The 22,630-nt window shown below is 40.2% G+C and overlaps 1 long non-coding RNA gene across 1 annotated transcript; it reads left to right on the top strand.

The window, feature by feature from the left end:
• Positions 1–774: 774 nt before the first annotated feature.
• LOC126765804 (uncharacterized) lies at positions 775–21,997 on the top strand. The gene is made up of 3 exons (XR_007668598.1): positions 775–5,288; positions 20,611–20,905; positions 21,916–21,997. It is a non-coding gene; the product is annotated as an uncharacterized LOC126765804 (long non-coding RNA).
• Positions 21,998–22,630: the final 633 nt, after the last annotated feature.

The following is a 22,630-nucleotide window of genomic DNA, read 5'->3' as shown; positions in this document are numbered from 1 at the left end:
GCTAAAAGTAAGTATACCCAGTGGAAATAAGTGCAACGAACAATTATTAAATGAACTAATTAGAAGTATAAATATAATTTATTAACTATTTTCTCCTTTTCGGTGTATAAATAACTACCAATAATTGTAATTTAATTTGCTACTCTATTAAAGAACAATTAATTAACTTAATAGTCTATAACATTACATTATTTTGTTAGTTGCTTAATAAAATATTTCCTAAAAATAATGTGTATGTCTAAACAACTTTTACCGGGTTAGCTTTTAAACACATATAACAGCCCTATTTTGAGAAAACCTCTCAACAGATTTTTGAGGTTTGTTGTGAGGTTATTCTTGCTCAAACCTCACAAGAAAAAAGCACGGAAAAACTCACCACATGAGGTGAAAAGCATTTTGCAGTGAACCAATTGTTTCGAAGCGGCTGCAGCATCCTGAGTTGCAACGAAGGAAGCTTGATCGGAGTTGACAAACCCTCCAGAGCTGCAAATGCTGTGGTCGGAATTAGCAGAACCATTAAATCATTAAGAGGGCCACACGATCAGCAACCAGATGAAAGGAGGTAAGTTTAAAAGTGTTTGTGTGTGTTTTATCAAAAACTAGCTGACCCCGCAGCCGTTGTCCTGCGTGAAATTATGTGTTTTGAAATGAAAAAAAAGTTGAAATTATATTGTGTCGAATATGATTTATTTTCGATTTTTCTACATTTTTTTAATGTAGCACAACTTAATAAACATAATTTTTTGATTTCTGTTCTAGTGCGTAAATATACAGAGAAGATGGGTTTCCAATTCGTCAACAGGCCACGTATATCTGGCCGTGGGAAAAACATAGCATTTCCCGATTTCCTTGTGTCCTGTTGATTGTCAACACAAAGGCAATTTTCCCTGGAAATTGAATACGTTTGAACTGAAATGGCTGTCCCTTGTATTCGATAACTGCGTCATAATCAGTCGGGTTCCATTACACAGTTTCGGCGCATAAAGATTGTGAAACGTAATAATGACAGATCCAACTGTGAAACGCAATTTGGAAATTCCACTGGATAATTTACGGTTTCGTCTTCCTTGTCAAGACGAACGATCGATTTATATGAGCGCAAACCTCCCAGAATTTGACTTAGAATCTTCCAGCTTAAGTCATTAACATCGGTATTTTTGGCAGCTAAAAGTGCGTGTGCACTCAAGCAATTGCAGTTACGATAATTTGACCAATGTTCGGATAAACATTCGTGATGAATTCATCTTCAGTTGAAGTGAATTGACAAAAGGGAGGTGAAATTGGTATCAAATCACTGGAAGTATCAACCGAAATTTGCCCATTTCCAATTCTAAGCGAATACAATATAAAATGTCATCGGCTATGTCATTTTTTCGTATCCCGTAATTAACGCGAATTTGAAGGCTGATATGCCGAAATCATCTTCGCGAAAAGTATGCTAACTTCAGTGGCATGCGAAGTAACTATCGCATTGTCCTTCGTCTGTTTCCAGTGATTATCATATTTCAGCAAATGCAACTGCTGGCATGCTTCTCAAAAAGTTGCACACACTGTACCATTCACAATACGCAATGACTTAAATGAAGTTGAACCGCGAGGCGCACAACAGTCGACAAACTTTCATGAATTGCAAAAGTAAATATCCTACAAAGCGCTTTATTGCAGTTCACACCCATTCGATACTGCTGATCTCATATCGTTCAAGGCCAATAACAGCTATGTTGCTTTCTTTGGAGACGTACTTTGCAAGCGTATTTGATCGATTTCACCAATCTTCAATATTCAAAATTGACATGAGTTTTGAATGTGAATTAGACAAAAGTGGCGAATATGGTACGATCCATGTGTTCTCAGCTTCGATGTGTTGTTAACGTCGATATTCACGCCTCTAAATGCTAAATGTTCTGCCATTGTCGTCTGGTGAGCGACGCTGATACAGTGAATATCCATCATTCCCATTTCCGTTTCCGAAAGAAAGCACATGAGTAGTGTTTCGTGCATTTATTGTCAAACATACAAACCAAAGTGGGATTGTAAGGTTTGCAAGGTCCATGAACCATATTGGTTTTCACCACTACGTATAATTCTGGATCTATCTCTGAATCAGGAATTTCCGCTGAAATGATTTCATCAATTTGATCTGGTGTAATCACCATCCGCATCCAAAGAAGAATGTGTGCGTGCGGCAAACCTCTTTTTTGCTACTCAAGAGAATACATTCAGCATCTAACAGCACCATATATACCATAGGTTGCTTCAAGATAAAGACCATCAAACATCGCAGTTATTTTTTAAAAAGTCGAGCTGTGATATCGTTACGATCGCTAGCTGATTGACCGCGATCTATAATTCCGCACGTATGTCATCGCATTTTGGGAGTACTTCTTGCCTTTTCTTGGGCTGCCATACGTTGATGGCAAAAAGAACGCCGACCAATATTAGCGCGACCTCTTAGTGGCTTCATAACAAATTTCAATATGCAATTGTTCAGATTGTGTGAAACACATATAAAGTTTTCACTGAATAATTTCAAATAATTTTTCCTTTGGATAGCCGGAATAAAAAAGCAAGCCATCAAAATTGAACAATTCAAATAATTTACAAATCTAAATATTGAAAAACAAAACAAACAAAAATTGAAAAAAAATGTGTATGGAAAATGTTACTTTTTGGAATTTTCCAATTATCCGACTTCTCCTCAATTAAAGTATAAGGTATTCTGTTTCTAAACCTTTCCCGATCCACAACAAACAACCTTTCAATTTCAAGATTGGTTCAACCGTTTTCTTAGTTTTACTAACAAACAAACATTAATTTTTATTGTAACGTTTGTATGGGGAAAAGAAAAGGGCTGTTTTTAGGGGTTTTCGGGAAATTATTCGAATTTTTCTCGTCGTAAAAACCATCTTTGAACTTCAACGAACATTTAAGAAAAAGAATTGGCCAAATTCGTCCAGGCGTTATTGAGTTATGAGCGTACATATGTACATTTTGACGATTCATTTTTATTTATATGGACTAATATGTTTTTCCACTCACAGTCGTTAACTCACTGAAAACACCAGGTTCGTCGCCGAGCGCGACAAGTTAAATCCCACGCGCAAATTACTGGCGGAGACTCTCCAGCAGTTGCAATATAAGAATTTGAGGAGCAGGTAATTGCAACCTTTGGCGCAGCAGCGGTTGATGAATTGTCGGGTGTTGGGATATTGGATCACCAGGTATTTTTTAATTTAACACACAATATAATATAATACCCAACAATTACCTCCCGCCCAACCGACGCGAAGGGCGCAATCCGCCAACGGAGTTTCTGCTCAGCTACAGAAACAAAAATTTCTACAGCCAAAATTTGGAATTAGATTAATGTAAGTTTATTATTTTTAATTGTTAAGAGAAGATGAAATAATTTTTTAATACCAATATCATCGGCATACGCCAGCAGCTGTACACTCTTATAGAAGATGGTACCTTCTCTATTTAGTTCTGCAGCTCGAACTATTTTCTCCAGAAGCAGGTTGAAGAAGTTACACGATAGGGAGTCGCCTTGTCTGAAACCTCGTTTTGTGTCGAACGGCTCGGAGAGGTACTTCCCGATCCTGACAGAGCTTTTCGTGTTGTTCAAAGTCAGTTTACACAGCCGTATTAGTTATTCGATGTCTGAATTTGGTATCCCCAATTCAGACATCGCGGCATAAAGGCAGCTCCTTTTCGTGCTGTCGAAAGCAGCTTTGAAATCGACAAAAAGGTGGTGTGTGTCGATTCTCCTTTCACGGGTTTTTTCCAAGATTTGGCGCATGGTGAATATCTGGTCGGTTGTTGATTTGCTAGGTCTAAAGCCACACTGATAAGGTCCAATCAGTTTGTTGACGGTGGGCTTTAATCTTTCACCGAATACGCTCGATAGAACCTTATATGCGATGTTAAGGAGGCTAATCCCACGGTAGATGGCGCAGATTGTGGGGTCTCCTTTTTTATGGATTGGGCAAATCACACTTAAATTCCAATCGTTGGGCATGCTTTCGTCCGACCATATTTTACAAAGAAGCTGATGCATGCTCCCAATCAGTTCTTCGCCGCCGTGTTTGAATAGCTCGGCCAGTAGTCCATCGGCCCCCACCGCTGTGTGGTTCTTCAGGCGGGTAATTGCTATTCGAACTTCTTCATGGTCGGACATTGTACGTTCACTGCCATTCAGCAGGCTGGAGAAGTGTTCCCTCCATAATCTAAGTATGCTCTGGGCATCGGTTACTAGATCACCTTTGGGGGTTATACAAAAGTATGTTCCGGTCTTGAAACCTTCTGTAAGCCGACGCATTTTTTCGTAGAATTTTCGAGCATTACCCCTGTCGGCCAGCTTATCAAGCTCTTCGTATTCACGCATTTCGGCCTCTTTCTTCTTCTGTCTGCGTCTCGCTTCCCTCTTCAACTCTCGGTATCTATCCCATCCCGCACGTGTAGTGGTCGATCGTAACGTTGCGGGGTAGGCAGTCTGTTTTCTCTCCGCTGCGACACGGCACGCCTCGTCGTACCAGCTGTTCCTTTGCACTTTCCGAAAACCAATAGTTTCGGTTGCAGCTGTACGTAAAGAGTTTGAAATGCCGTCCCACAGTTCCCTTATGCCGAGTTGTTGACGAGTGCTCTCAGAAAGCAGGAGTGCAAGCCGAGTAGAAAATCGTTCGGCTGTCTGTTTGTGATTGCAGCTTCTCGACGTCGAACCTTCCTTGTGTTTGGTGGCGTGCGTTTTTTGCTGCACAGAGGCGGGTGCGAATCTTGGCTGCAACAAGATAGTGATCCGAGTCGATGTTAGGACCTCTGAGCGTACGCACGTCTAGAACACTGGAGACGTGTCTTCCGTCTATCACAACATGATCGATCTGGTTGGTGGCTTTTCGATCCGGAGACTGCCAGGTAGATTGATGTATCTTCTTGTGCTGGAATCTAGTACCACAGATAACCATATTTCGGGCCCCGGCGAAGTCAATCAGCCTCAACCCATTTGGGTTTACTTATTATCCTATCTTCTCCTGACTTCTCTTTTCCCATCCTCCCTTTTCCTATCAATTTCTCCTACAATCCCTTATGATGCCCCCAAACCAACAGCAGCGAAAATGCCAGTGCAAAAAAAAATGGAGACATACGAGACACGGGAGGAGCAGGCCATTACTCTACAAAAAAAAAAAAAAATGAGCAAAACGAGCTGTTGACGGGGGTATTGAGCCAAATGACACCAGCACTAACAGAAATGACAACGATGCTCAATAAACTTGCAGAAAAATTAAACAAAGGTAAGCTAATATTATACTCTTGAAAAATTAAGTACAAAGACATATGTATATTAATTTCTCTGTTTTAAATTACAATACATTTGCGCATGTCACTTAGGGAGAACCATTGCATTTTATCTCATCTACATATGTGTTGTTATAATAGTTATGATTACATTTGTATGAGGTATTATATTTTTAAAAGAGTATATTTAATACAATAACTGAATTATTTAAATACACCTATATGTCTTTTTATTCATACTTAGAATAAAGTAAAATGAACAAAGCCCATAAGGTATTTATTTACTAGCTGACCCCGCAAGCGTTGTCCTGCGTGATATTATGTGTTTTGAAATGAAAAGAAAGTGAAATTTATATTGTGTTGAAAATTATTTATTTGAGTTTTTTCTACATAATTTTTTCAATGTAACGCAGCTTGATAAACCGCATTTTTAGTTTTCTGTTCCGGTGCGTAAATGTACAGAGAAGATGGTTTTCCAATTCGTGAACACGCCACGTATAGCTGGCCGTGTGGGAAACATGGCATTTCCAGATTTATGCCACACACTTCCAGCGATTATCCTAGTGCACTGTTGATTGTCACCTCAAATGCAATTTTCCCTGGAAACTGAATAGATTTCAACTGAAATGGCAAATCGTTGGAACTCAAAGGAATTCGTAGAATCACAGTCACTGCGTCACAATCAGTCGGGTTCCATTACATAGTTTCGTCGCATGAAGATTGCGAAACATAATAATGACAGATCCAATTTTGAGACGCAAATGACGCGGCGGCATACCAAGCCTCTTCAAAGAAGTTAGAAACTTTTCGATGTCAAGACAATCGGAATTTGCCCATTTTCAATTCTTAGCGAAAATGATGTAATTTGTCTTCGGCAAAGTCATTTTTGTTCGTATCCCATAATTGACGCGGCTAATATGTTGAAATGATCATCGCGAAAAGTGTGCGAACTTCAGTGGCATGCGAAGTTCCAGCAATTATAATTACTCACATGCTTCTCAAAGAGTTGCACACACCGTACCATTCACAGCACGCAATGAATCAATCGAAGTTGAACCGTGTACATTAATCTATAGCAAACGGAAGGTAGAAGCATTGTAGTTGAGAACACATCAGGATGTCCATCTACTGGTTGGCCTTGCTTTCTGCGTAACCATTTCTTCGACGATTCAATGTATAATATCAAGGCATTTCCGAATAGAGCAATGTTCTCGCAGACGGATAACTGACGCAAGTTGAGAAAAACTCGTCAATGTCAATATTGTTGTTGGCGATGTTTTCGCAGGCTTTATGTATTCTCTGGGTTAAAATACACTCTTTGGCCTTCTCCAAATGAACTGCGAGATACAAAACAGTCGGGAAGCCTTCATGAATTGCAAAAGTAAATATCTTACAAAACGCTTCATCGCAGTTCACGTATCGACCCATTTGGTGACGTATTTTTAAACGTATTTGATGGATTTCACCAAACTGCAATACTGAACATTGATATAAGTTTTGAATATGAATTAGACAATAGTTGCGAGTTGGATCGTAATATCCATGTATTGTCCACTTCGATATTCACTCCTCTAAATTGAATACTGAATGTTCTACCATTGTTGTCTGGATCAATATTTGGATCAGGAATTTCCGTAGAAATTATTTTTTCAATTTGATCTGATGTAACTACCATCCACCATCCAAGGAAGAACCTTTTTTTGCCACTCAACAGAGTATATCCAGCATCTAATAGCACTATATATGTATAATAACGTTACTTCAAGACGAAGTCCATCAAACATCGTAGCTGTTGTTTGAAAGTGCTGTGAAATCGTGACGGTTTTGCTGATTGAAAGCGATTCAATAATTCCGTAATCTATGGTGTGGCCATATTGCATTGCAAATGAATGTAACAAATCCGCCTGTCCATAATTCCGCACGTACGTCATCGCATCTTGCAAGTACTCGTGCATGTGCTTTGGGCTGCCAATGTATGTTGATGGCAAAAAGAACGCCGCCCGATATTAGGGCGAGCTCTTCGTGGCATCGTAACATATTTCAATCTATAATTGATCACTTTGTATGAAACACACATAAAGTTTTCACTGAATAACACAGGTCAACACAAAATTTTACTATAACTTTAAAGTTTGCTTTTTTATATAGGAAACCGTTTCAACGATATTTTTTAAAATATGTGGTTTTATTTCTTAATTGAAAATCAAATCACTTAAAGAAACATTTTTATTATTTTTATTAAGTTTTCAAAATAATTTACAAAAATGTAAAATATAATTTAAAAGTGCACACTTTTACTTTTCTTATATTTTCATTGGTACTATCTCTTAATAAACCCCAAATATAGTCTCCCATCAAGTTTTAATTGTATTGGCCTTGATAACGTTGTTCGAAGCTCATAATGTCCAGGTGAAAACGTTCTCCTTGCTCTTCTGAATACGCTCCCATGTTGTTTTTGAATTTGTCTAATTGAGCATGCAGCATATGTACTTTTAATGACACTCTGCAGCACATGGCCTCAAATTTTTTTAGCATATTTTCAACTAAGTTTCCGTTGTTTTCGGCTTTGTTATTTCCTAAGAATCCAGAAACGATCGCTTTGAAACTGTTCCTTTTAGCTTTTTGAATACGATCCAGCAACGCTGTAAATTTTTGATCGGCGAAAATCTGTCCGATCTCAAAATCCCAGCTTTAACCTTTGCTTCGGATAATTTTTTTAAGTATTCAAAAGCTTCTGAGGTTTGATCCCGTTTTTTAACAAATTGTTTCATCAACCCTAACTTAATGTGCAGAAGCGGCAATAAAATTTTTTCTGTTCCACAATTGACACAAATTTTACGTTTTCTTTTCCGATACAAAGTTCTGTGCTGTCAGGCCACGACCGTTGAGTATAATGCTTAGCATTCCTCTACTATCGCATAACCACAAATAACACGGATACTTTGTATATCCGCTTTGAAGTCCCATAAAGAGTCCCACCATTTTGAAACCTCCAATTAGCTGCCAGTTACACTCGCAATACTTTACAGATTCGAGAGCCTAAAAGCTCTGCTTTACTTTTTTTGCAAATTTAAATCTCTAATCAAATCATTAAAATATTCTGTAGTGACGCAATGATGTTTTGGTTGTTCTGGTGCCGATAAAAACTCCTCATCGGAATTACTTTTATGGGAACTAAGAGCAGGAGGATGGAATCATGTGTAGAAGTACACGCAAGTGAGGAAAGTCCTCTGATTGCCATTCACTTGGGAGTGGCCGGAAACGATTCTTTTACAGATGGCTCAAGCGGCTCACGACTTCCGGTCTTTGACCAAGTATCCTCTGGGTAGCCTAAGCACATCCGTTTGAAGGCGAGCTAAAGTGAGAAGGCGAAACATCCCCTATTAGGGTTGTGAGCTGGGGTTGAAAAGGAACAACAAGCCTCGGCTGAGTGACCCCCCTTTTGATGACGACCATGGCAAACGAAATAAGAACTACGAATTGAGGGCATGCACCTGGAATGTCCGGCCCACTAGTTGGGAAGGTGCCGCTGCCCAGTTGGTTGATGTCCTCATGAAAATAAAGGCTGACATCACCGACGTCCAAGAAATGCGATGGACAGGACAAGGCGTGAGGCGAGTAGGACCTTGTGGCATTTACTACAGTGGCCACATAAAGGAGCGCAACTTTGGTGTGGGATTCGTGGTGGGAGAGAGACTCCGTCGCCGAGTACTATCATTCACTCCGGTGAATGAACGTCTAGCCCCAATCCGCATCAAAGCGAGGTTCTTCAACATATCGCTGACTTGCGCTCACGCCCCGATGGAAGAAAAGGACGATGTGACCACAGATGCCTTCTATGAGCGCTTTGAGTGCACCTATGAGAGCTGCCCCCGCCACGATGTCAAAATCGTGCTTGGCGCCTTAAAAGCCAGGGTGGGAAAAGAAGGTATCTTTGGCATTACGGTCGGTAAATTCAGCCTCCACGACGAAATATCCCCAAATGGGTTGAGGCTGATCGACTTCGCCGGGGCCCGAAATACGGTTATCTGCAGTACTAGATTCCAGCACAAGAAAATACATCAAGCTACCTGGCTGATCCAGACCGATCACGATGTGATAGACGGAAGACACGTCTTCAGTGTTCTAAACGTGCGTACGCACCGAGGTCCTAACATCGACTCGGACCACTAACTTGTTGCAGCCAAGATTCGCACCCACCTCTGTGCAGCAAAAAACGCACGCCACCAAACACAAGGAAGGTTCGACGTCGAGAAGCTGCAATCACAACAGACATCACGGCTTACACTCCTGCTCTCTGAGAGCATTCGTCAACAATTCGGTATAAGGGAACTGTGGGACGGCATTTCAAACTCCTTACGTACAGCTGCAACCGAAACCATTGGTTTTCGGAAAATGCAAAAGAACAGCTGGTACGGCGAGGAGTGCCGTGTCGCAGCGGAGAGGAAACAGACTTCCTACCTCGCAATGTTACGATCGACCACAACACGTGCGGGATGGGATAGATACTGAGAGTTGAAAAGAGAAGCGAGACGCATTTGCAGACAGAAAAAGAAAGAACCCGAAATGCGTGAATACGAAGAGCTTGATAAGCTGACCGACAGAGGTAATGCTCGAAAATTCTACGATAACATGCGGCGGTTTACAGAAGGTTTCAAGACCGGAGCATACTCTTGTAGAACCCCCAAAGATGATTTAGGGACCGATGCCCAGAGCATACTACAATTATGAAAGGAACACTTCTCCAGCCTGCTGAATGGCAGTGAACGTACAATGCCCGACCATGAAGAAGTTCGAATAGCAATTACCCGCCTGAAGAACAAAACAGCGGCGGTGGCCGACGGATTGCCGGCCGAGCTATTCGAACACGGTGGCGAAGAACTGATAAGGAGCATGCATCAGCTTCTTTGTAAAATATGGTCGGACGACAGCATGTCATGTAGCATGACAGTAATCCATAAAAAGGGATCCCCCATAATCTACGCCATCTACCGTGAGATAAGCCTCCTCAACATCGCGTATAAGGTTCTATCGAGCGTATTGTGTGAAAGATTAAGGCCCACCGTCAACAAACTGATTGGACCTTATCGGTGTGGCTTTAGATCTATCAAATCAACAACCGACCAGATATTCACCATGCGCCAAATCTTGGAAAAAACCCGTGAAAGGAGAATCGGCACACAGCACCTCTTCGTCGATTTCAAAGCTGCTGTCGACAGCACGAAAAGGAGCTGCCTTTATGCAGCGATGTCTGAATTTGGTATTCCCGCAAAACTAATACGGCTGTGTAAACTGACTTTGAGCTACACGATAAGCTCCGTCAGGATCGGGAAGTACCTCTCCGATCCGTTCGATACCAAACGAGGTTTCAGACAAGGTGACTCCCTATCGTGCGACTTCTTCAATCTGCCGCTGGAGAAACTAATTCGAGCTGCAGAACTTAATCGAGCAGGTACAATCTTTTAGAAGAGTGTACAGCTGCTGGCGTATGCTGATACCATTGACATCACCTGGCATTGACGGACCTGGCTTCGCTTGGAATCTCCTATTGAAGCTACCTGGCGAAAAGAAGAAACGACTGGCGCGCTGTTGTTGACTCGGCTATATCCGGGTTAGCGGTATCCACGCCAGTAAAAAAGAAGAGAAAGCCACACTGATAAGGGCCAATCAGTTTGTTGACGGTCTCCTTAAATTTTTCACACAATACGCTCTATAGAACCTTATACGCGATGTAGAAAGGGCTTGACCCACGGTAGTTTACGCGGACTGTGAGGTCTCCTTTTTGCGGATTGGGCAGACCACACTTAAATTCAAATCGTTGGGCATACTTTCGTCCCACCATATTCTACAAAGAATCTGACACGTGCTCCTTGTCAGTTCTTCGCCGCCGTGTTTGAATAGCTTGGCCGGCAATCCATCGGCCCCCGCCGCTTTGTTGTTCTTTAGGCGGGTAATTGCTATTCGAACTACTTCATGGTCGGACAAAGGAACGTCTGCTCCATCGTTAACGATTGTGGAATCGGGTTCCCCTTTTCTTGGCGTTATGCTTTCACTGCCATTCAGCAGGCTGAAGAAGTGTTTCCTCCATGATTGTAGTATGCTCTGGGCATCGGTTACTAGATCATCTCCTTGGGTTCTACAAGAGTATGCTCCGGTCTTGAAACCTTTTGTTATTCGCCGCATTTTTTCGTAGAATTTTCGAGCATTACACTTGTCGGCGAGCTTGTCAAGTTCTTAATACTCACGCATTTCGGCCTCTTTCTTTTTCTGTCTGCAAATGCGTCTGGCTTCCCTCTTCAACTCTCGGTATCTATTCCATCCCGCACGTGTTGTGGGCAATCGTAACATTGCGAGGTAGGCAGTCTGTTTTCTCTCCGCTGCGACACGGCACTCCTCGTCGTACCAGCTGTTCTTTTGCATTTTCCGAAAACCAATGGTTTCGGTTGCAGCTGTACGTAAGGTGTTTGAAATGCCGTCCCACAGTTCCCTTATACCGAATTGTTGACGAGTGCTCTCTGAGAGCAGGAGTGCAAGCCGAGTTGAAAATCGTTCGGCTATCTGTTGTGATTGCTGCTTCTCGACGTCGAACCTTGCTTGTATTTGTTGACGTGTATTCTTTGCCGCACGGAGGCGGGTGCGAATCTTGGCTGCGACAAGATAGTGGTCCGAGTCGATGTTAGGATCTCGGAGCGTACGCACGTCGAGATCACAATATTATCGATCTGATTTGTGGTGTTTCGATCCGGAGACAGCCAGGTAGCATGATGTATTGTCTTTTTGCTGGAACTACACATAACCATAATTCGGGTCCCGGCGCTGTCGGTAAGCCTTAACCCATTCGGAGATGTTTCCTCGTGGAACCTGAATTTCCGACTGTTGCGCCAAAGATACCTTCCTTGCCCACCCTGCCGTTAAAGTCGTCAAGCACGATTTTGACATTGTGGCAGGGGCAGTTCTCATAGTTGCGCTCTAAGCGCTCATAGAAGGCATCTTTCGTCGCATCGTCCTTCTCTTCCGTCGCTGCGAGGGCGCAAATCAGTGATATGTTGCCACTAGCTGTGTAGTGGCACCTGCCCATATGGTTCCTCAACGATAATTTTACAATGGAGCAGATATTTTAAATTGTGAGGTGAAGAAATTCTGGTTAGAAGCTGAGACCAATTCTATTTTGAACATTAGTTGTGGGACTTTATTTCTGTTAAAAATATTTACTGCAGATTTAATACGAAAATTATATTCTCTCAGTGCTACTTTAACATCGTTAGAGTTTACCGTAAACTCTATACCTTTTATAACCAATACTAGGCCTTTAGAGCTCTTCAGTTAGTAGGAATAGTAATTCTTGTTATTATTTTATAAGAATTTATAACACCCATGAAAGTTTTTCAGTGTATGTTTTTTTTTGTTTTATCTATGTTACCTTTTTTCAAGGGCACAATGTGAAAACTGTTTGTGCCAATCGCCTACTATTATATATTGTTTATTTTGGATAAAAGTGCATTTGAGCTACTCTCAAGCAAATATATTGAAGGGCATGTAGCGATCAATACCAGCCTGAACAGATGGTCCTTTTCTGCTTGGTACATTCTTACCTTTTGTTTTCCTGTGTTGCCCGGCTATTTGGTGGTACTTGCATAGTGGTTGCTTCCAGCTGATTTGTTGTTGCCCGATTACAATTTACTGTTGCTTCTGCTTATTGCGTCCTTTGCTTACTTTCCATTTCAGCTGATTACTACGATGACTCATCCCGTTAAATCTTTTTTTTGCCAGACGTTGTTTTTGTTGGGTTCACCGAGTGCCGCCAATCTTGCAACTGCCGAGCTTTTCACTGTGATGCCAATTGATGGCAGATTGAGTAACGTTTAAAGTGCAGCCGTTCGAGTGGTTCTTAGTGGTTAGTCAGAGAGCATCAAGCCATTGTATTTGGTCCAAGGGTTTTCGGTTTTCTGTATGATATTTTACTTGCAGCGGTTCTCCACAACAAAGCGCCGCAATTTAAGATTGGCTTGCCTACCAATGTGTAATACAATGCATAAGAACAGGTGAAAGGGCTCTCCTATACATTGAGGTTCCACGTCAGTTAATTGTCCGAAATTACTCCCAGTTACCTGGTATGATTTTTAGTAGTTACCTCTACCACGCTGAGACTCGGATTTCCATGGCGGAATCTTGTACTTTCTTGTAAAGAGTACCATGTGCGCCTAACCGTCCCTTTGGGGTATGACTTTTCGAGCGCTATTCATCACGCCTCTAATTGCGTGCCTCTATGTCGTGTGCATTAGGGATCAGTTTGGGTGCACTTCCTTGATATTTACCCAGAAGCTCTTTCGCTACATATAACAACAAAAGCTTTTGAGCCACGCAGTTTTTTTACGACAACCTGTCAGATATTTTTATAATAACAACAAAAAATGGCACTAACAAATTGTCAAGGCAATGCGGCTACTACATATTGGGGATGGTAGAAAAGAACTGCAACCATAACTGCAGACTGATGCCATAACCTTGCCAGCCGACTTTTTCGTCTTTCCACGCTTGAGGACCGGTTTACCATGTGCAGTCCGCTAGGCTGTCAGTCGATTGGATTCCAGTGTGAAATGATGGAGCCATGTTTCTATTGTCACTCACCGACGCACAAATTCGGTTTTATTACGATTGAAGACCACTCAAACACTCTTCAGAATCAACAATTCGTTGTTTTTCTTAGATTATGAACTTTCGCGGCATCCTCTTTCGCCATTTTAGGACGTTCACTGCCTTCATTGTCCTCGGCGCTTATTTCGCCTCTTTCCAACTTAGCAAAACTCTTTTGCTGGTTTCTATGGTGCCCAAATTCAATATTATTTTTCAATACCATTTTTCCCTCAAAAAGCAATGCTTTATTAACACACGAAATGCTTTTTGATCCATTCTTTGTAAACCTTGTGTTAATTGCTTCACCCAAAATGCTATATCTCTTAAACTAATAGTTTCTCAGTTGCCAAATTTATAATCACCCTGAGTAACGAACTCATGACGGATTGATCTCTTATTGGAGGGTGTCATCAGAGCCTTCAATGTCGGATCGGATTCGGGATCGGATAAAGGGGCCGACTGACACATTACTAGCTTAGATGGAACTTTTACGACCAGTCCGGAGAAGAGAGTTACGTCATTTTTGCGTGTACATTTTCCGCCTAGATTGGGTAGTTGCAACACAACTGTTTACTGTAGACTCAGTCAGATGGACTGCGACTTCGTTCTGAAAATTCAAGCCTCGGGAGGCGGACGGCATCTTTTCGGCTCTTTTGCATTAGGGAGAGAAAGTTTAAGCCTACATTATGAGAGATGGTCTGGCACTGGCATATATCCCTGAACCATTGAGGAAAGCGAAGGTGATCTTTATATCGAAGGTGGGAATGAAGGACTACTCACTGACTAAATCCTTCAGACCGATTGGTCTAACTTCCTTCTTATTTAAGTGTATGGAAAAGATCTTGGATAACGGAGTAAGTTCGAAGGCGTTGAAAACGTCACCTCTGCATGCGAACCTGCATGCTTACAGAACAAGCAGATCAACCAATTCCACTCTGTAGCAATTAACCTCCGAGATACAGAGTTGGCTGTAAAAGGGGGAGGTAGCAAGAGCACTAGAGAAAAGGAATCTGGCGACACCGGCGTGCAGATGGATAGAGGCTTTACTGCGCACTCGAATAGCAGAAACCACAGCAGGAGATACCAGTATTCATCTCGGCACTACAAGGGGCTGCCCACAGGGAGGAGTGCTATCGCTCCTGTTGTGGAGCCTCGTCGTGGAAAAATCTTGTGTTGCTAGCTAACAGTAGAATCCGCTGTCAACGATATGCGGACGACACTGATATTAAAGCCATAGAAAAGTTTGAAGAAACTATCTGCGATATCATACAAAGAGAACTAAGTCTAGCCAAGGAATGGTGCAAGAGTGTTGAACCCCTTGAAGATGACCATCCTCCCGTTTAGGAGTCGCAGGTCTCTTCATGGCCTCAGGAACCTAATACTCGGGGGCAGAGAGATGGAAATGTCTAATATCGTCAAACATCTTGGTCTCACGCTAGATTCCTGTGCTTGCAAGCCAAGGATTGTCAGATGTACACCTTTATCGTGCGGCCGATTATCACATATAAAGCGGTGGCTTGGGCTTCAATTATCAAAGCTGTAACAACTCGCCTGCGTCTGCAAGTCGAGAGCCAAGCGTACATGTCCGATGTTGGTACCTGAAGTGTTGCTGGAACTCACATGGCTTTACCTAGTAATCGGTCAAGTCGCCAAATACACACTGCTCCAAATGACAAGTGAAGGATTGGCAGAGGTAAGTTAACTCTTCCAATCGCATGGAGAACCTAAGTGGCGAAATACCAATGGCTCTTCTCTTTCTGGATAGAACTACCAAAAGGGTTAACTTCAGTAGGAAGTTTAAAGTTACCCTCAGCAGTAAGGCCGAATGGAACTATCCCGCTCTCGAGTTACTGTTTAGGGACAGCATATCGTGGTACACCGACGGCTTGAAAACGTCGGAGAGAAGTGGCGCAGTGGTCGCACGCACAAACTCTCTATACCTATGGATAATTTTCGGAGCATATTCCAAACAGAGGTCTTTGCTATAATCCTGTGTGTAGAGTTAAACGTTTAACACAAGTATCGCAATGAACGCATACCAAGCGATAGTCAAGGGGCACTCAGAGCGATTTCCGCTTTCGAGAATCGCTATTCGCTATTGGGACAGGAGTGTATGGAACGTCTAAATAGTCTAATAACCGCGTGCACCTTATTTGTGTGCCAGGTCACAAAGGTATAGCCGGAAATAAACTGGTTAATGAGCTTGCCCGCTCCGCGGTAGGGCCCCACACCATAAAGGAGCTGCACTGCAAAGAAGAAGCAGTGGGTGGATAGAAGCATTGGTAATAACTCCTAGGCAAGCGTCACGCCAAGTTGGTAATGGGTGGTTACAACCTTAAATGGTTAAATATGTACTCAACCTCCCAAAGGCCAAACTCAGGCTACTTGCCGCCTACTACACTGGCCATTGTGCGAATTACCGGTTCTGCGACTTCGTGTCTGAGATACCAGAACTCCTGCTAATAAACTGCACAACATTCCGTAGGCCGAGGATAATTGCCCTTGGATCCATGTTTCCAAATAGTGATCACATCGCCTAAATAGCACCTAGCTGTATATTGGAATTTATCAATTTGTTGGGGCTAGTTGAGACGTTGTGACTTAGAAGAGAGCACAATAGATCCAAAGTCGCCTTGCAATTCTCATTTACTTACCTAATCTAATTTAGCTAACATCTTCCTTGCGGGTTTGGCGACCTTTAACACCCAAATAAAGATTTTGTCTTTGAAAGAGCCGAATGGTCGGGATGCAGCTTCGGTCCACCATCTTGGGGACGACCGCTCCCATAGGCCTTCAACCTTTAGTAGCGATTTTTTAACTAATGGCGAGAGGAGTCGTCCTGACATTTGAAGATTTTGAGCACGTTCAACTAAGCTACACCATCAAAGGTTGGCATAGGTGTACACGAGTCTCTATCCATCCTTTCGAAGAGCGCATCTAGCAGTTTCAGCTCAACTGATTCTCCCGCTTTTGTACAAAAATTCTACAGGGTTGCTCAATTGGGCAGTAAGCACCTGCGTGGAGAATGCAGCTAAGAGAATTTCCGTCGACCTTATCGTATAAAATTTTTATATTCGTTCTTTGCACAAATAGTGCTCTCAAATTACGAGAACATAATGCTCAGTTACACCAGACATTCTTTACTTGTTCTGCTATATATATATGCATATATATGTTTTTTAAATGGAGATTTATTCGAACTTAGCTCTTTTTAATTTTTTACACTACAATTTCGAATCGACGACCGTCGAAAAACAGAAGAAATTTCATTTATTGCTTTGAACCTGAGAATAGAATTAGCTTAGTGCATTAATCATGATAAATTTGTCAAAGCATCATGCTGCTAATGTACCCTGCAAGACTGGTATGTCTTAGCAAACGTGTGAGCGACTTGTTTTTGTTCACTTTTGCAAATGTTAAACTATTTCCCTGCAAAACGGAGGTAACAGATTGCACAAACATATAGAAACATTTTCAGCTGTTCACTAACACTGTTACATTTTTTGGAATTTTCATTTGAATGGGAGAATACGTAAGAAAGATTGAGAAAAACTATCGACATTCTAAACATATTTGGGGTATTCGCTTGCTCTTGCAAGATTGCAGATTGCAAAAATACTATACCGAAATATACAAGGGCACGAGAGCACCCATTACAGAATCTAGTGATATATGAACGGCTGATTCGCTCAATTTATTGTGAATGACTATTATGCATGGCTATTGTGAATTGGCGCACCTTCTGCATACATTTTTAACAAAAAAAAACTCTAACAAATCTTTATAATTTAAATAGAAATTATAAAATCTATTTAAAACTTACCTTCCTGAACAATTTAACGACGTAATATTTCTTTAAGTAAAATGACAGCTAAAACAGGGTTCCAATTATATTTTAGCGTGACATTGCACGCAAATATACATGGTTTTTGGTGTGACATATTTTACAGCCATTGCAAATAATTTTCTGCGTGTATTTGTTTTTGTGCCGGTGCATATATTTCCTATGCAATTCTTGCACCGGGGTTTTGCAAGAGCGTATTCTCTTGCTCCTATTGTAATATTAACTTGCTAGAAAAGGAAAGACGAATACCCAATTTTTCAAGAAGAAGAAAACGAAAAGCGCAGTTTAGTTTGGATTTTAAAGAGGTAAGTTCGTTACTTGATAATTTGATATTTTATAATTAATTTCTATTATATATATATATATACTAGCTGACCCCGCCGTCGTTGTCCTGCGTGAAATTATGTGTTTAGAAACGAAAAAGTTGAATTTATCATTTTACTTTTTTTCAATGTATCGCAGCTTGATAAACAAAATTTTTTGGTTTCTGTTCCGGTGTATAGAAAAGATGGTTTTCCAACTCTTGAGCAGGCCACGTATATCTGGCCGAGTGAAAAACATAGCATTTCCAAATGTATACCATACACTATGCGACTATCCTTGTGTCTCAAATGCAATTTTCACTGGAAACTGAATACGTTTGAACTGAAATGGCAAATCGTTAGAACTCAGAGGAATTCGTAGAATCAAGCATTCTGCCCTATTGTATTCGATAGCTGCGTCACAATCAGTCAGGTTCCATTACACAGTTTCGGCGCCTGAAGATTGTGGAACATAATAACGACAGATCCAACTTTGAGACGCAAATGATGCGGTGGCATACCAAGCCTATTCAAAGAATTTAGAAATTCCACGATCGATCAATTTGTATGAGCGCAAGTCTCCCGGAATTTGACTTTGAATCTTCCAGTTTAAGTCAACAACATCGGTATTTTTGGCAGCTAACATTGCGCGTGCACTTAAGGAATTGTAGTTACGATAATTTGTCCAATGTACGAATATTCGTGATGAGTTCATCTTTGGTGAATTGTTAAAGGGAAGATGGAATTGATATCAAACCTCCGGAAGTATCAACCGGAATTTACCCATTTCCAATTCTTAGCGAATACGATGTAAAATGTCTTCATCAATGTCATTTTTGTTCGTATTCCATAATTGACGCTAATTTGATGGCTGATCATCGCGAAAAGTGTGCGAACTTCATTCCAGTGATTATAATGTTCCAGCAATTGTAATTGTAATTGTATGTATAATATCAAGATATTTCCGTATAGAGCAAGTTCTCGCAAACAGTTAACTGCCGAAAGTTGAGAAAAAACTCGTAAATGTTAATTTTATTGCTGGGGGTGTTTTCTCTGTCGGTACTGTATTCTCTATGTTGAAATAGACTATTTGGTCATTCTCCAAATTAACTGCGAGACGCACAACAGTCGGAAAACGTTCATGAACCGCAAAAGTAAATATCATACAAAGCGCTTTATTGCAGTTCACGTATCGACCTTATCGTTCAAGATCAGTAACCGCCATGTTGCTTCCTTTGGGGACGTATTTACACATGTATTTTATCGATTACACCAAACTGCAATACGCAACATTGACATGACTTTTGAATGTGAATTAGACAACAGTGCCGAATATGGTACGATCCATATGTTGTCGACTTCGATGTGTTGTTAACTTCGATATTCACGCCTCTAAATTGAATGCTAAATGTTCTGCCATTGTCATCTGGTGAGCGACGCTGATACATTGGATATCCATCATTTCTAGTTTGTGTTTCCGAAAGAAAAGCACCTGGATAGTGTTTCGTACATTTATTGTCAGACATACAACCCGAAGTGGTATTGTGATGTCCGTAAGGTACATGAACCATATTGGTTTCGTATAATTCTGCTTCTATCTCTGGATCAGGAATTTCCGCAGAAATGATTTCATCAATTTGATTTGGTGTAACCACCATCCACCATCCAAAGAAGAATATGTGCGTGCGGCAAACCTCTCTTTTGCGACTCAACAGAGTACATCCAGCATCTAACAGCACCACATATACGTTGCTTTAAGATGAAGTTTACAAAACATCGCAACTGTTGTTTGAAAAGTTGTCCTCTGACATCGTGACGATCGCTTGCTGATTGCCCGCAATCCATAATTTCATTCGAATGTCATCGCATCCTGGGAATACTCGGTCATGTGCCATGGGCTGTCAATATACATATGTACTTATGTTGATGCCAAAACGAACGCGACCTCTTCGTGGCATCGTAACAAATTTCAATCTGTAATTGAGCACTTTGTGTGAAACACACATAACGTTTTCACGGAATAAATTTCAATATATTTTTTTGAATAACCGGAATAAAAACAGCAAACGACAAATTTGACAATTGAAAAACAAAAGGAAAAAAGTTGAAAAAAAAATTTTTGTATGAAAAAAGTTATTTTTTTGGAATTGTCCAACTTTCCGACTTTTCCTCACGAAAAGCGTACGGTTTTTTTATTTCTAAACTTTCCTCGATCCACAGCGAACAACCTCTGAAAATTTCATCAAGATTGGTTCAGCTGTTCTCGAGCATTAGCGTTTCTAACAGCATTCATTCGTTTGGATGGGAAAAAGAAAAGGGCTCTTTTTAGGGGTTTTCCGGCAATTATTCGAATTATTTTTCGCCATAAAAACCATCCTTGAGCCTCAACGAACATTTTAAAAAAAGAATTGGCAAAATTGGTCCAGGCGTTTTTGAGTTATGCGCCAGCATTTAAAATCATGTTCGTTTTTATTTCCTTTTTAAATCGTATTTGAAAATTTAATTTCTTCATAATTTTTTTTTCGGAAAATTTTCCAGAATTTTCTTAAGTATTCTCCTTGTTTGGGCGGAGACCTGAGAATTGGTGGTAATCAACGAAATCGGTCCAGGCGTTCTCCAGTAAGCGTAGTAACTAACGTCACTTTCTTTTATATATATCGATATATATAATTAATTTCTTTTATATATAGAAAACGAAAAAGCTTAACAAGGAGAAAAAGGTAAGCATTGTGATTTGAATGTTGTGTGTATAATTAAAAATTTTAATATTACAGAAATCATTTGGAGCATTTGGAGAATTCAAATATATTGTAAATTACAAACAAATAAAGGAGTAAGTTTTAAATTATTAAAGTTAAATAGTGTACATTTCATTCAAATAGTTGTTATAGATTTCGTATTAGTGTGAAATATGTAATTTGTGCGTTATATCTACATATACATATATATATATATATATATATACATACATGTGTAAATGTAAAAAATTTACAATTTAAATTGAAACGAAGTATGCGATTACAATTATAATTGTGTCGACGTTAGAATACCGTCCCAGGATTTCGGGAATAAAATGGGTATGGTCAGATAGAGGAGGTTCTCCAGATCAGTATTGCAATCCTTTAGTTGATGTTAAATAAATATAATTGAACAATAAGTTTAATATTAAAAAAAATTCACACGAATTAGTGATGTGTTAGTGGACATAAAAATGCGAAATATAAGTGTTAAATTAATTTTAAATCGACAAAATACGTTCTTCAAATAGTGGTAATTTTCATCTTTAAACGCAAATATCTCGAATATTCCCGCGAGTATAACTATATATATTCTTAAACTCGAGAACCGCCTCTATAACTAAAAATGTTCATTTGTTCGTTCAAGATATCTGTTCGTATGTAGATTATCTAAAATTGTTTAAAATAAAAACAACATTAGTGTTTCGTAATGAATAAAATACATATGTATACGCATTTCTGCGCCGAAGCAGGATTTTAAAAATTAAAATTAAATAATAGTGGTCTCGCGCAGTTCTACAGAAATACTATTATTCGGTAAATCAGTAAATATTTCCCTTGGAATGTTTTCTCATTTTAGAAAAATAAATTACGATGTAAATATTCTCTTTTAAAAAGATACTTCTAAAATATATTTTCCTCCTGTAATATACTATTTGTAAGTATTTACAAATAAAAAATCTTCATCAAACTAATATTTGTTGCTATAAACTACTAAACTTTAAAATATTATTAACATAAAGTACTGACATTTCATTTTTTAAATTAGTTCACATTTTTAGTCGGTAGTTTTTAATTAAATGACTACTTAATATTTTTTTTTAAGTTTGCGACGTGAATATTTGATTGGTATCGTAAAGAATGAGAAAACCTTTTCAAACCTCTTGAGCAAGGAAAAATCGAAATTTGTAGCTTTTTGGTGTATAATTTTGTAATAAATTAGTTTATCGATGAGTACCAACCACGCAATTTAAATGATTCCACTTGCACTCACATTCGCCAGAGTATTTAAAAAGAAAAAAGGTTATTTAATCAAAGGGTACAATTTATTTAAAGGTATCGCTTATTTACAATACAATGTTTTTTTGAAAATACATATATCGCGCCGAATCGAGGTAGAATGCGTTGTATCGATGTAAGTCGACGCAGGCGGAACGATGAAGATCGATGCAAAAGGGAAGGAAAGTCACGGCGCAGTGGGTAAACGAATGTGTCAAATAGCTTAGTACGAATTGAATCTGCTTTCCCGCTGTCCATCCTTTTTGATGAGTGGGTGCATAGGTATGGTGAGTTGTGTTGGTGTCCTCAGCTGTGGTGAAGTAAGTGTACGGTGCCATCTTGCTAGGGTGTGCCAGTTTTTCCCAGGTAGAGTGGGGGGATGCTTAACTCATTTAAACATCCTGGGCCCCCTAGGCGAATATTTTGCCTAGTATTGCGTGTGTATATGATGTTGCATGTATTTCGGCGTACTGCTGGTAGAGTTGCCGAAGGCGCAGAATACATGCTGTAAATCCGAAAGTGCCTTTGGTTTTAAAATATAG

This window comes from Bactrocera neohumeralis, unplaced genomic scaffold, assembly GCF_024586455.1.
Source record: "Bactrocera neohumeralis isolate Rockhampton unplaced genomic scaffold, APGP_CSIRO_Bneo_wtdbg2-racon-allhic-juicebox.fasta_v2 cluster11, whole genome shotgun sequence".
In the NCBI taxonomy this organism is placed as follows: Eukaryota; Metazoa; Arthropoda; class Insecta; order Diptera; family Tephritidae; genus Bactrocera; species Bactrocera neohumeralis.
The sequence above is the reverse complement of the archived record's forward strand: the minus strand, read 5'-3'. Positions and strand labels throughout refer to the sequence as shown.